Here is a 13,868-nt window from a genome sequence, read left to right as displayed (position 1 = left end):
ATTCTTCGCCTGGCCAGAACATTGTGGAATGAGTTTTGAGCAGTTTATGATGACCCGGACCCTGGTGAGGACAACAGACAGTTCCGCCATGCAGCTTACAGACAATTTGTAGCATGGCAGCATGGAAAACTTGGTGGAGGGCGCAGAGTAGTAATCCCAAGCTGTGTTGTCTGGAGGATAAGGGAAAAATTCCCTGACCCCAATGGTAACTACACTGGTTTTATTCCAAGACGATTGTAAATAAATGTATATATTTGATATTTTACATAAGTATGTTTTTATATATGTTTGTTTGATGCTCTAATAAAGTGTTCTAAAGCATAACTCTGTGTTGCATTTGTAAAAATACCATAAATTTTAAAACTCCTGCACAACAACAAAAACTTAAGTCTACCTCCAGCATTTTACATACATTTTTAAATTATTAGTCCTTATTTCCCCAAAATATATCTTTATTTTCAAACCAAAAAAACACAGGAAACAAAAATAAAGAAGGTTTTGGGGTTTCTCTTGCCTCCCCCCAACACCTATGTCTGTGGCAAAGTTTTACCTGTAAATAAAAAATAAGCTCAATCAGCAATGGACTATTGTGTGGAAGATGTAAGGCAGATAATGTTTTATTTTACCATCACTGCGAGTCCGTAGGTGTAGAAGTTCCTCTGTTGATGGTGCAGGGACTCCGGATAGCAAACCACAACGCCTTGGATCCTCAGGCCTTAGCTTGTAGCGTTGAGGAAGACCTTTCTTGCTTGTCAAACGTTGGTTGACGATCATGGTTTGGATCTCTGGGATTTAGGAGTAGTCTTTTGCCACCTTCTCAGAATACAGCCTCCAGCATCTTGATTTTTTGTTGAATATTATATGGTATCTGAAATGACACATGCCATAACTTGTAGTAGAGCCCTGCACTGAAGCCCTAGGCCCCCGGGTCGGCCCGGCCCGACGGCCCTCGGGCCGGGCTTCCGGCCAATGACTGTGTAATCACCTCGGACACGGGCCGGGCCGGGCTCCTTTATTTTTAATCGAATTCATTGAAAAAAAATTGAAACACCTAAACCAGGGGTTGGTCACCTGTTCCCATCAAAGAGACATTATTACCTGTTTCCCACAGTTAAGAAAACACTGGGAGCCACAGCAGCCGCGGCGTTGTGGGCGGGGCCTACCCTCAGACAGCAGAGAGCTGCTCACAACAGATGACAGCAGCCAGTACCGGTCACTCGTGTACGTCAAAGTTATCTTTCATAAAAAGATAATCAATAAAACGATTTATATAAAGTGGATCCAGAAGTTGTAGCCCGTCTCTGCCGACAATGTTTTGATATTTTTCACCCTGTTGGTGGTTTTACTGAGCAGGTGCCACTTTTGTCATACGTTTCTTTTTAAAACATGTTTAGACTGTTCAGAATACAAATCCAGGCTGTGTCATGTTTGATTTTTGTAATTAAACTTTGTAGGTGGGGATGGTCAGAAAAGGATCCGATCATTTTGTTTTTCCCTCATTTACAGTGACGGAGATAACGGTGCAGTGCGCCTGGCTCTGGTGGTAATCAAGTTTAATTTTATCTCTTTGCAACAATTTTCACAAGAAAACAGAACAGTCAAAAGCAGGGCTTGTGCTGACCGGACAGTTCCCGTATTTGACCGTTTATTTTGACGGAGAAAGAATAGAAAGAATTACCCCGACGCATGCAGACGAACTGACATTTTATTCTACGCACATCGCAGATGTAGCTAAATCACCCAAGAAAAGATTCCCATCTGAACATCTGAGCTGGACACTGCTCAGCGCAGCTCGCTGTCAGCGCAAATGTGCACAGCGAGCTGAAGTTGTGGAGATTGGCTTGGAGCGCGTTGCAGAACCAGAGCGCATGTGGGAAGGTTCCTCCGACTGAATTCATTCAGAGGAATCTTCCCTCTGATCTGAATCTGATGCTGCTCTCTGTGCTTGTAAAATAATGAATGCATATTTAAATAAAATGCTTTATATTTTACTGAATTAATTTTATATCTGTAAGTCAATTCTATGTAAAGATTGTGTGCGTAAACCTGAACAGGCCCAACCCGGTCTTACTGTGAGACCGGGTTGACGGGTCACACTTGTGCGTAATCATAGGCGCTTCCTGAGCTGAAGAGGATGTGAGATTCTGGGATTCTCCTCAGACGGCTCCTGGATGCGTTGCCTCATTGGAGACAGGAACAAGCGCTATTCAGCCAAAGTTTCATAATCAGGGAACATTTTCTAAGTGACAAGTCTCTCTGAGAGACCGGGTTTGGAAAACACTCGCTTCAGTGGGAGGAACCTTCCCGCATGCGCTCTGGTTCTGCGACGCGCTCCAAGCCAATCTCCACATCTTCAGCTCGCTGTGCACATATGCGCTGACAGCGAGCTGCGCTGAGCAGCTCAGATGTTCAGATGGGAATCTTTTCTTGAGTGATTTAGCTACATCTGCGATGTGCGTAGAATAAAATGTCAGTTCGTCTGCATGCGTCGGGGTAATTCTTTCTATTCTTTCTCCGTCAAAATAAACGGTCAAATACGGGAACTATCCGGTCAACACAACACAAGCCCTGCTTTTGACTGTTCTGTTTTCTTGTGAAAATTGTTGGAAAGAGATAAAATTTAACTTGATTACCACCAGAGCCAGTGCGCCGTTATCTCCGTGATGGTAAATGAGGGAAAAACAAATTGATCGGATCCTGCACGACTTTTAACACATTGGTCAGGATTGACGCACTTTGTTTTCATTTAGTTGGTTAAAAAAAAGTCGGGCTCGGGTCGGGCCAGAGAATCCTGAAAACCTTTTCGGACTGGGTCGGGCTGAGGCTCCACCCCCTCGGGCCAGGCACGGGCTCAGATTTTAGGCCCGTGCAGGGCTCTAACTTGTAGGATACAACAAATTAGCTGAAAAAGTGTTTTACATTAAAAGTAATTTAGGTAAGCCCCACCTGGAGGCACTATTATTGAAAATGTGGTGTTTCTGTTATTCTACAGTTGGCCTCTTGACAGCATGTTGTTAAACCAATATGTAGCAGTTAGGAGCGTTGTGGTTGTTCATCTGAGGAAGTTGTTAATAAAAAATGACTAAAACTGGACCAGTGAAATATGAATTTATGAGTGTATGTTTCATTTAAAATATAAATAAATAAATACATACTGTATCGATCCATCTGCTCTCCTCTTCACTTCTCGATGTGAGTGGTGATTGTAGTCCAGTGCAGCAAGCAGTATCCGTGCCTCGTAAACAGGTGGGATGTAACTGAATCTTTTGCTTGCATACATTAGGAGATGGTTGTGAAACGCCTCCAAATTTGCTGTAGATCTAAAACAAGTATTTAACATTTAGAACAATTATATTATTATTTATAGCTATAATTAAATACAGTACCTGAATTGCAAATATTTTGGGACTTCTTTCAGCCAGCGTTCACTGAGAATGATGTCACTGAGGGCTTTGTGTGCAGTGGAGACTTTCTGAATCCAGTCTTTCTCTCTGTCACTTAGTAAAGGATCATGCTGACAAGCATCCAGAGACCACTCATGTTCTCCAGTCACATGATGGAGTAGACCGATCCACATGTCCTAAAAGACATATGTGGCGATTAGTTACATTCACTTTTTTTTTAGATGAAAACACAAATAATGTACTTACAAAAAACTCATGTGTTCGCCGACTTGCAGCAAAACCAAAAATGGTTACAGATATCTTTGTTCCACTGTAATAAAACAAGTTGCCCCAGCCTTCACAGATTTCTGCACGAGCTGATTATCATTCCTTTTTTTTTAATATGGAGTTTTCACGTAGGTAAGACCACAAAATCAGACGGTAATCTGTACACCCAGGTTAGCACAATAAGTCTTTCAGTGCTAATGGAAATAAGGTTTTGGATACGTTCCTGATCAATCACACCTAATTCTAACTGCTGAATCATCTCCTCAGACTTCTACAAGTGCTACATGAGCTGATGATTAGGGCTGGGGGTAAACGATTATTTTTAAAACGATTATTCTGACGATTATTTTATCGAATAGTCGACTATTCTAATGACTATTTAGAAAATTAATCTAATGATTATTTTTCTATTGCACAATTAACAAAAACCAGAAAATCTCAAATAAATTCCTCAAAAAAATTGATAAATTCTTACTGTAAGAGAATAAACACTACAGGCCTTCCATTTTGTATAACACTGCGTTTATTGTGTTGGTTGGTTATGTTCTGGTGACGTGTAGAACGTGGGAGTGCAGGCTGCTGCCTGAGAGGTGGTAGAAGATGGAGTGTCTCCATGCTGCTTTGTTTTGGTCACTTATGTGCGTGAGGCGAGTGGTCTTACGGGTTAAACCAAACTCAGGTGATATTTTAAACTAAACCGAAAACCCACAACACTCTAAAGGTAATAAAAGGGAGATCTGCACCACAAAAAAGATGAACTCTAAACCAAAACGTAACAGCTTATCCCAACGCAAGAAGCTGTTAGCGAAGATGCTAACAGTAGCTTTACCAATGTTAAGTTCAAGTTACCAAGTTTAAATAAACCAAAAACACCCAGCAGCAAACAGACCAGCACGGAGGAGAGACTGCTACCACCAAAACAGCTCTCCTAATGTCTGAAAGAAGCTCCTTAATGAAGGGAGAAGCGCTCCCGGTGATTTTCTACATCTGCGGTAGACACGAAGCAGCGCATCTGACCCCGGAAGTTGTTGTCCGTTGCCGGGAGATGAAGGCGGGCAAAACAGGAAAATAATCTAGTAGTGGACGGACGTTGTTCCGGGTCTTCGGTATTTGGCGGAGATGTTAGTGAAGGCGGAGAAGAGGGCGAACTAGAGGAAAAACAGGCAGATTCCTCCTCTATTTACAAACTCCTGGGGATGCAACAAGTGGGCGCGGTGCGTCGACTTCCGGATCTGACGTCGACAAATTTTTAGAATCGAGCCGTCGACTTCGTCGAGGCTTCGCTACAGCCCTACTGATGATTATTCATTTTAATCAAACACGCAGCTCAGGAAAGTGTAAATGTGATGCCCACAAAGTGTGGTCACATAATTTTGTTAAAGTATTTAGTGGTGTAATTTAGTAAAAGTAATAAAATAAGAATAGGAAAGTGTGGGGCGCAATACCGGGGTTCTCCACAAGGTGGCGGGGGGATGCGAGACGGCTAGTGGAGCGCTGTGTCCCATCTACTGTTATTCGGGAGCAGCAGTTCACAGAAACCACTCCATTCTGATGTCACTGTCTCTTTTTTTGAATTTCAGGTTAGTAAAGTGCACCCAAGCATACAAATCCACCTATATGAGGTGTGCCATGACTTTATAAATGTAGTGACGGTTGATAGCTTATGCTAAAGGTTCAGTTATAGAGTTAATTGGACGTACATAGCCGTTAACGTTTTGTGCCCATAGTCTAGCCTCACAGGCAAATAGCTCAACTGGTAAGGTTGTGAGCTATCCTAGCTTGAATGGGTTTAATAGAAATTTATATGTTCAACAAATGTTTAATCGATAGAAGGGTACTGAAGTAGGTTTAGTTATTATAATAGAAAAAGTGGATTTTAATGTTGTTTCGGGTCAAAAGAGTGCTTCTTGTAGCAACGGCTAGGTCACACTGGTGAATATATATGAATGTTTGATTGTGCATTGTCTTGTAGCCAAGCCTAAACGTTTATGAGATTGTGGAAACTGTAAGGGAAAATGATTGAATACTGGTTTAGTGGAAATGAAGGGAAAGTGAATACATACACATGTAATGTAAAAGGGAATATATTATCCTGAGAAAAGATAATTAAAGATTTGGGAGTAGCAGTTCACAGAAACCACTCCATTCTGATGTCTCTGTCTCAATTTTTTTGCATTTCAGGCACCCGGACGTTCCCTCAATAATTTATATTTAAGCTGTTAGTGGGGATTGTGCCGGCCCGATACCTGCAACATAAACATCTAATTCAGCGTTCAAGATGCTAACGGAACCCCGCTAACGGGGAAGTTATAAACAAGAGCTTAAAACAATACACTGATATGGCCTATAGTTAAACGCCACACTAATCATTAGCTCCCATACAAAAAAAAAAAAAAACTAAAATCCCCTTTCGTTACTCAAACTTCTTCCAAATATATTATAAATAGTTCGACTAGCATCGATTCATGTCGACTTAGCATTCAAGCTAATGCTACATTAGCCAATAGGACACCAAGCATACAAAGCTTGTTTGCTCTATTACTTCTTTCAGCGAAAGAAAGATTTTAAGTAAATTTATCCGAAAAACAATAAATAACTTACCTGTCCAAAAGATACTTTGCCAACTCTTCATCCGTTTTCAGGCCGTGTAGATCACGAAAATCTCTCCATCGTTTAAAACAATCTCCAATGTAAATTCTACTCGACTGTCTTAAACGTCTTACAGCCACTTTTGAAGAAGGGCTTTTAAACTTTTTAAATGTTTTTTGAGATGTGGAAGGCAGTCGAGGAATCGGTAATTTGGGGTTTTGTTGCTCCATGTTTCTGCAGTAAGCCGAGTGAGGCGCGTGACACTGTTGTGCACGCTGAGACCTGCTCATGCTCGATGATTGACAGCTACCTCTGGTGGTAACGCAGCGCTATTGGTCAACGCGTTAGGCTTGCAGAAATATTGGCTGAGCTCTACAGGGTAGGGGAGGGACTTAGGAGAAAATTGAAATATTAAAGATTATTTACTTTTTTTAAATAAAATTGGGTCAGATGGTCAAAATCAAACATTTTTAAAGTTATTCTACATTTAAATGTTACAAACTGTGCCTTTAAGCTAGCTGCTATTGGAAGGATGATCTCAGCATCAGCCAATCATGAAGAGCTTAAATGTATGCCCACCAATGGTGGGCACCCCTGTGGCTATATAAGTGGAGCGACTCCACTGTTCTCCTCCGATGGCTCTTGATCCTAACAGGACCAGTGGGGCCAGTGGCTTAAGGGCTGTGACTAGACTCATAGAATCTGGGGTTACGATATGTAACCAACATTCTATTTCGTCTAGTCTTAGCCCTTAAGGTAGCTGCTATTGGAATAATGTGCAGCTGGATGGGTTTACACTGGTTAGCTCAACCAAATGGACACACCCAACATGTCTCGTTTTAGCGAGGGTCGCTCAGCCTCAGCCCAGTGCTTAGAAAGCTGAGGCAGCCAGAGAGAAGAGTGGGGTTCCCACTAAAATATTATCCACAAGAGGATGAAATTCATTCAAGTAGGGCTGATGTGGTGCCATAATGCTTTCACTCAGCCTGCTGAGGTCCAAGCACTGAACGAGTGATGGAACCTGAAGACACATCTCGTAAATAATAATGAGTAAAGGAACATGGGGAAGCCCATGAAGCAGACTGAAAAATGTCTTCCATCGACACACCACTGTGGAGCGCCATAGAAGAGGAAATCCCTCTGGCTGAGTGAAGTGTCTCAGGAGGATCCTGCCCTGATGATGTGTAAGCGAGTGAAATGGCGTCACATAGCCAGTGTGAAAGACGCTGGGTGGACAGCGTTTGCCCAAGGGAAGAGTCTCTGTAGTGCACAAACAGGCTTTGTGAGCGGAGAATCCCTGAAGTGCGTGACACATATCGTGCGAGCGCGCGCACCGGGCGGAGAAGGTGGGAAGCCGCCTCCTCTTCAGAATTATGGGGAGGAGAAAAAAGTCCAGCCAATGAAATTGACCTGGATTTGAAGGAAGTATTAATGTTTTGGGGCACAAAGGCTGGGTTGGGGCATAAAACAGCAGATCCACCATCTTCCCGGACTTGACTGATGCTAGCGCCAGCAGCAAGGCAGTTTTGAGTGACAGGAACTTGAGTGAGACCTGGTCCAAGGGTTCAAATGGGGCTTCAGATAAGCCGCGCAGAACCACCGTTAGGTCCCACTGAGGAAATAGCGGGCGGGACACAGGTCTGTTCCTTCTGACACCTTTTAGAAAACATTTTGTGAGGGGATGATTGAAAACAGATTTATCTCCAAAACCTTGGTGACAGGATGAGAAAGCTGCAGCATATGTTTTAATAGTGCTGAATGCGAGCCCCCTGTCAATCAGTATCTGCAGAAACGATAGGACATCCGCCAGCTGGAGAGCGCTTGAACATTCCGCTCTGTGCACCAGTTTTGGAAAGCTGCCCATTTAGCAGCTTAAGATGCGACTGTAGAAGGCGCCCGCGCACTCTGAATCGTGGCGACCACATCATGCGGCAGCCCAGAAGCCTCTAAGCGTGACCGCTCAGCGGCCAGACCCACAGCCGTTGGCCTATTTCTGGAGGATGTTTGATTATCCCGTCCGCCTGGAGAAGGGCGTCCGCCCTCTACAGGAGCCGGACACCAGCGCTTGCAGGTCTGGAAACGATGACTCGGACAAGCGTCTGGGAGCTACCAGAATTACCAAGAGCTGTTCCGACCGAACTCGGTCCAGGAGACGGTGAATCAATGGGACTGGCGGAAACGCATACAGGAGCGTCTGAGGCCAGGGCTGGTGTTAGAAGGCGTCCGCTCCGAGCGGGGGGTGGTCCCGGGGACTCAGGGAAACTCACAGGCGACACTGAGCGTTTTCGCGAGCCGCGAACAGATCCACAGATGGTTCCCTGAACTTGATCCATATCTGCGATATCAGTGCGGGATGCAGACAGCAGTCGGAGTTGCGGGGTCCCCCTCTCGACAGGATGACTGCTGCCACATTCAGGACCCCCGGAATGTAGGTGGCTTTGATGGACAGCAGGTGGACATGTGCCCAACACAGTAAATCTGTGGCTACACGGAATAGTGGGAGGGATCGAACTCCCCCTTGGCGATTTATGTAGGCTGCCGCCACCGTCTGTGTGAACTTCGACATGACGACCCTCGAGAAGGGCAGCGAAGTGTCTGATCACATTCCTCACTGTCATAAGCTCCAACACATTTATGTGCTTGTGCGTGTGGGAGGGCCAGCGATCTGCCACCGTATGGGACAAGCACGTGCCCCCCCATCCCAACAGTGATGCATCCGTAAAAACATACGTGCGACATAGGACGTCCAATGGGGACCCCGTGTGAGAGGATGTTGGGATTCCCCCAGTGAGCGAGGTCCCCGCCCACTGAAGGGGGAACCCTCAACATACGTCTCTTCTGACATATCGGGTGTACCCGGAGGCAGATGAACCAATGCTGTAGGCATCTCGTGTGCAGTAAGCCTAACGGCACCACAGCGTGGGCTGCAGCCATCATGCCCAGAAGTTTCATGACTAACAGGGCTCTCACGATCTTGCGGGGTTGCACGCGGGAGATCACCGTGGTGAGATCTGCCGCTCTCGCCGGAGACAAACGTGCTCTCATTAGGGAGGTGTTCAGCTCCACCCCGAGAAACACAATCGACTGGGATGGAAGGATGGAGCTCTTTTCCCAGTTTATGGAAAACCCCAGGGTTGACAGATGCTATATTAACTTCCTGGTTTGCTCTGACGCCTCGTCGTTGGACCGGGCGCATAGAAGCAGATCGTCCAGGTAAAATAAAACACTCATTCCCACCGTGCGCAGTGGCTGCAGCGCGGTCTTCAGACATTTGGAGAAGGTGCGCGGGGCTAGCGAGTAGCCGAAAGGGAGACGATTGAACTGATATTGAACTCCCTTAACTTCTGGTGTTTGGGAATTACTGGGATGTGGAAGTATGCGTCTTTCAGGTCTATTGACGTGAACCAGTCCCCGGAGTGCACATATTCTAGAACTTGCCTCATTGTTAACATGCGGAAATGCATCACTGCTATGGAGCAGTTGAACAGGGAAAGGTTGAGAATCGGTCTCATTCCTCCTGACTTCTTTGGTACTACGAAGTAGTGGGAGTAGAAGCCTGAGAGCTCTTGTCTGCGAGGGACTTGGGAAATTGAACGCCCCTGTACAGCTGGTTGTGTAATATGACTGACTGCGTGAACATGCAGGTGTGTCGCAGTGCTTGGTGTGGGGAACAAGTGTGAGGATTCGGCAGAGGATTCTGCAGAGGACTGTAGGATTGTGCTCTCAATCTGACGTTTTTTGGGTTTTATTTCAAAACCAAAATCATTCACAGAGTTAACATCACAGTCAGACGCACACACATTCCCCCCAACGAGTCACTTTCATGGTTGCTTTCGGCGAGGTTCTTGCGACTGTGATGGCCAAGACGGTGTCTGCTGGCTCTTTCGAAACTGTTGGCTTCCAACTCTCTGGTCCCGCTTTGGTTCCACCTCAGCGGGAGGCCGGCTCCGTGGGGCGGGCGGAGCAGCTGGGCGTCTGAAATTTCTGCGCCATTCGTCCCATCCTCTGGAGGAACGGCCGGAGTGAGAGGCGGACTGAGGGTGGACCAGGTCTTGCACTGTGGCGGACAGTTCAGCTGTCTTCTGAGCCCTCTCGACGACGCTCCTAAGATGGGGACCAAACAGAACGTCAGAGGTGATGGGGCCGTCCAGCATCTCTCTGTGCAGGTGTTCAGGAATGGAGGGCAGGGCCTTGAGCCACAAGGCCTGCTGGATAAGGGTCTGCCAGGCAGCAATGCGAGCAGAACCAGTGAGTACAGCAGCACACAGATTGAGAATGGCATCAGCAGTTTCAGTAATGATGGTTTTCGACTCGTCAGGAACGTCAAGCTCTTCCACCATTTTGGAAACGCCAAAGGCAAGAAGGGCGATGTTATTTCCTGCAGTGCCGGTCTGGAAGGCGCACTGGTGTGCGCGATCGTTGAGCTGCATCAGCAGCTGGTCATGCTTAGAAGCGGGAACTGCTCGCGGGCCAGTGAGGTGGCTCTTGGCGCCAAACAGTGAGGCCAAGTCCGGCTCCAGTGGAGGAACGGATGGCCAGCCCTGGTCGGCACTCGACCTTGGTAATGGGCGCATATGTGGAAATTGGTGCCTTGAGCTTAGCAGGTTCGGAGAAGGTGGCGGACCAGCAGATCATGGCAGCGGGGAAGCGCGGCCAGATGGGGTCTGGACAGCGCATTTGCGTTGCCCCAAAAATTCCCGCCAAATCATCTGCTTCAGGCAAAGCTGGTTCTGGCACGGCTAGCCCCTTGCGGACTGCAGCCGCGGAGATGATGGCAGGAGCTCCTGGAGCAGAGGAGCCCACTGAGGGAGGTACGTCGACCTCCGTGTTGTCCAGGAGGGAAGAAGGACTATGGCAGCCAGCCTCACTGTACTCCTCGCTGTCGATGACATCGTCCAGTCGGTAGGAGCCAGCCGGCTCCTGGCTGACGTTGAAGAACTGTAAGGCCTTGTCCAGTGAGTACGTGTGAAGCCTGATTTATGCTTCTCCGTCTGCCTCAGTGCGGAGACACGCAACGCCATTATCCGTCCTTGCGTAGGGCTCGCAAGTACGTACGGAGTCGAGCCCACTTTTTTAAACATCCGTCGAACGAAACGGATTATGCAAGCTTGTGATTGGTCAGGATGCCGCTGTTGTTTACAGCGCCGCCATTGCAAAGAGAGCTGAGGATAACTAGCGGCAGACACGGAGAAGCTTGAAGAATGCCTCGCGAAAAAACTCTAAAAATATGAACGTTTCATCCTCCCGTGACTGGAGGAGTGAAAAGATGTGCAGCAAGTGTGTTATTTGTGGACGGAAATGACAGGAAACGTGGGTTTAGAGGTGGGGAGCGCATGAAGAGATGGGAGAATGAGAGACAAATATGTCCGTGTTAAAAGTCTCTTATGTACACAAAAAACACAATATAAACACACTATCTTGGACCGATACATGACAAGATACCACAGAACAGCGCTACGCCCTCTGATGTCCTGCCGGGCAATTGCTTTGCAACACTCTCCAGGAGACGGAGAAGTAAAAGAGCAAAACGCTTCCATCAATCCGTGCGTGTCTGTCCCTTGCGGAGCTGACGGAGAAGCATAAACCAGGCTATAGCCACCGGAAATTCCTCGTCGGCGGCGAGGGTGAAGTACTCGACCCGGCGGATCTTTTCAGCCATGGGCAGAGCATCACAAAACGGGCACGAGGCCTGGGGGGTCAAGGCCAGGCCAGCGTGATGAGCCCCGAGACAGACCTCACATTTGGCGTGCAGGTCGCTAGCCGCTGGAGATGGAGCCCGTCTGGCAGGCCGGGCAGGTCCTGGCGTCACTGGACATGGCTGGTGAGTTGAATGTTGTTTTTAGATAATTGCTCTTTAAAGAAAGCTCTTAAGCTTGGCTTGAAGAGATAATGGAGGCGAACAGTGGAGTCGCTCCACTTATATGCCCACAGGGGTGCCCACCATTGGTGGGCGTACATTTAAGCTCTTCATGATTGGCTGATGCTGAGATCATCCTTCCAATAGCAGCTTAAGGGCTAAGACTAGATGAAATAGAACTCAGGTTCTCAGTGGTGAATAAGAGCTTGATTGCAACAACAACCTTCTGAATGGAAGACATGCTTGATCCTTCAAGCGCTGCAGCATCAGAGGTCAGGCAAATGAAGTCATGAGCAAAATTATGAACCTAACATAGTACTTTTTCAAAGAAACTTTGGTTCAATTTAGGACTGATAATAGAGCACAAGGACAATTTTTTCACATTTAGAATTTCGAGGAAAAATATCAGGTAAGGATGATGGCTGTTTAAACCATCGCATTTTATGATGGTTCAGATGCTTTATTTACAGATGCTTTATTTATATTGTGGAAGCACCTGTTGTACACAGCTCTTTCAGAGACCCCAGTTTAAACAAAACAAAACGTTTTTTTCGGACCAGACTGATGGCTAGTTTGTGCAGGATTAAGGTCAAAATAGATTTCTTTCATCTCGAAAAAGACTCCAATCTTAAACATATATATTAACGGCACTGCTCTGAACATCACAAAACCACTCCCCCAGTCATAGAGAATCTGTTGACTCATGTTGGCAATGATCAGTAACATGACTCACTGCTAGGTTGTGCTATGCTGATGCTGTAGCAAAGTCCTGAAAGGGTTGCTTTTGTTTGGAGACACAGATGCTCAGAGGTCTGAGCCTTTGTATTTTCTCTGTCACCTGCCCACTCCAAAAAATTTCCCATAACTCCTATAGTGGCAACAAAGTAAATCATTTCAAAGGATACAAACCTTTGTTTATTGTCTAATTTAAAGTATTAGCTATGAATTTTGGTGTAAACATTTAAAGGGATATTCCACCCAAAAGTTCATTTTTCTCTGTGCACATATCTCCCAGAGTTAGTTAAGTGGAAAACAACTATTTTTAATCAGCCCAGTCATTCTCCTGACCCAGGTGTATTCCTTTAGCTGTAGCTTAGCATAAAACACAGTAAGTAAATGGATTCAACTAGCATTGTGAGTAAAATTGTTACAAATAGATTTTTCCCTTTTATCTAACTCTGGGAAACATTTCAACAGACAAAATTTCACGTTTCCCTGAAATGAATTGGTCATGAACATGAGTACCGTATTATCCGCACCATAAGGCTCACCTGATTATAGGGCGCACAGCCAAAAAAAAAGCACTCATTTTTTTAATTCCTCGTCCATAAATCCCTCAAAATCCTCGTCCTCCGTGTCTGACATGAAGAACTGACCCAGCACTGAACCCAGCGCGCTCGGCTCCGATGCGCCCTGCTCATCGCCGACAGCGTCAATGTCACTGTCGTTGCTCGGCTCTCCCGTTGTGATCCCGGCCTTGGTGAAAGCTCGAACAACAGTCTGGACGTAAACGTTGGCCCAGGCATCAGCGATCCACTCACAGATGGTGGCATAAGTCGATCTGTGCTGCCTGCCCGTCTTGGTGAACGTGTGTTCACCATCAGTCATCCAGCGCTCCCACGCTGCTCGGACTTTCGCTTTGAAGCACTGGTTCACCCCGATGTCCAGTGTGAGTTCTTTGGTTAATCCACCCGGTATGGTTAATCCTCTTCACCTCGATTTTAATGGCGTCGGTGAGATGGGCCCGCATG

At 46.3% G+C, this 13,868-nt stretch overlaps 1 long non-coding RNA gene across 1 annotated transcript; it reads right to left on the bottom strand.

Moving 5' to 3' along the window:
- Positions 1–743: 743 nt before the first annotated feature.
- Positions 744–6,741, bottom strand: LOC129164271 (uncharacterized). The gene is made up of 4 exons (XR_011520397.1): positions 6,273–6,741; positions 3,387–3,580; positions 3,156–3,320; positions 744–868 (listed from the first exon to the last, which is right to left on the bottom strand). It is a non-coding gene; the product is annotated as an uncharacterized lncRNA (long non-coding RNA).
- Positions 6,742–13,868: the final 7,127 nt, after the last annotated feature.

The sequence above is a fragment of the Nothobranchius furzeri genome, chromosome 4, assembly GCF_043380555.1.
Source record: "Nothobranchius furzeri strain GRZ-AD chromosome 4, NfurGRZ-RIMD1, whole genome shotgun sequence".
Classification (NCBI taxonomy): domain Eukaryota; kingdom Metazoa; phylum Chordata; class Actinopteri; order Cyprinodontiformes; family Nothobranchiidae; genus Nothobranchius; species Nothobranchius furzeri.
This window is presented reverse-complemented; position numbering and strand designations above follow the sequence as displayed.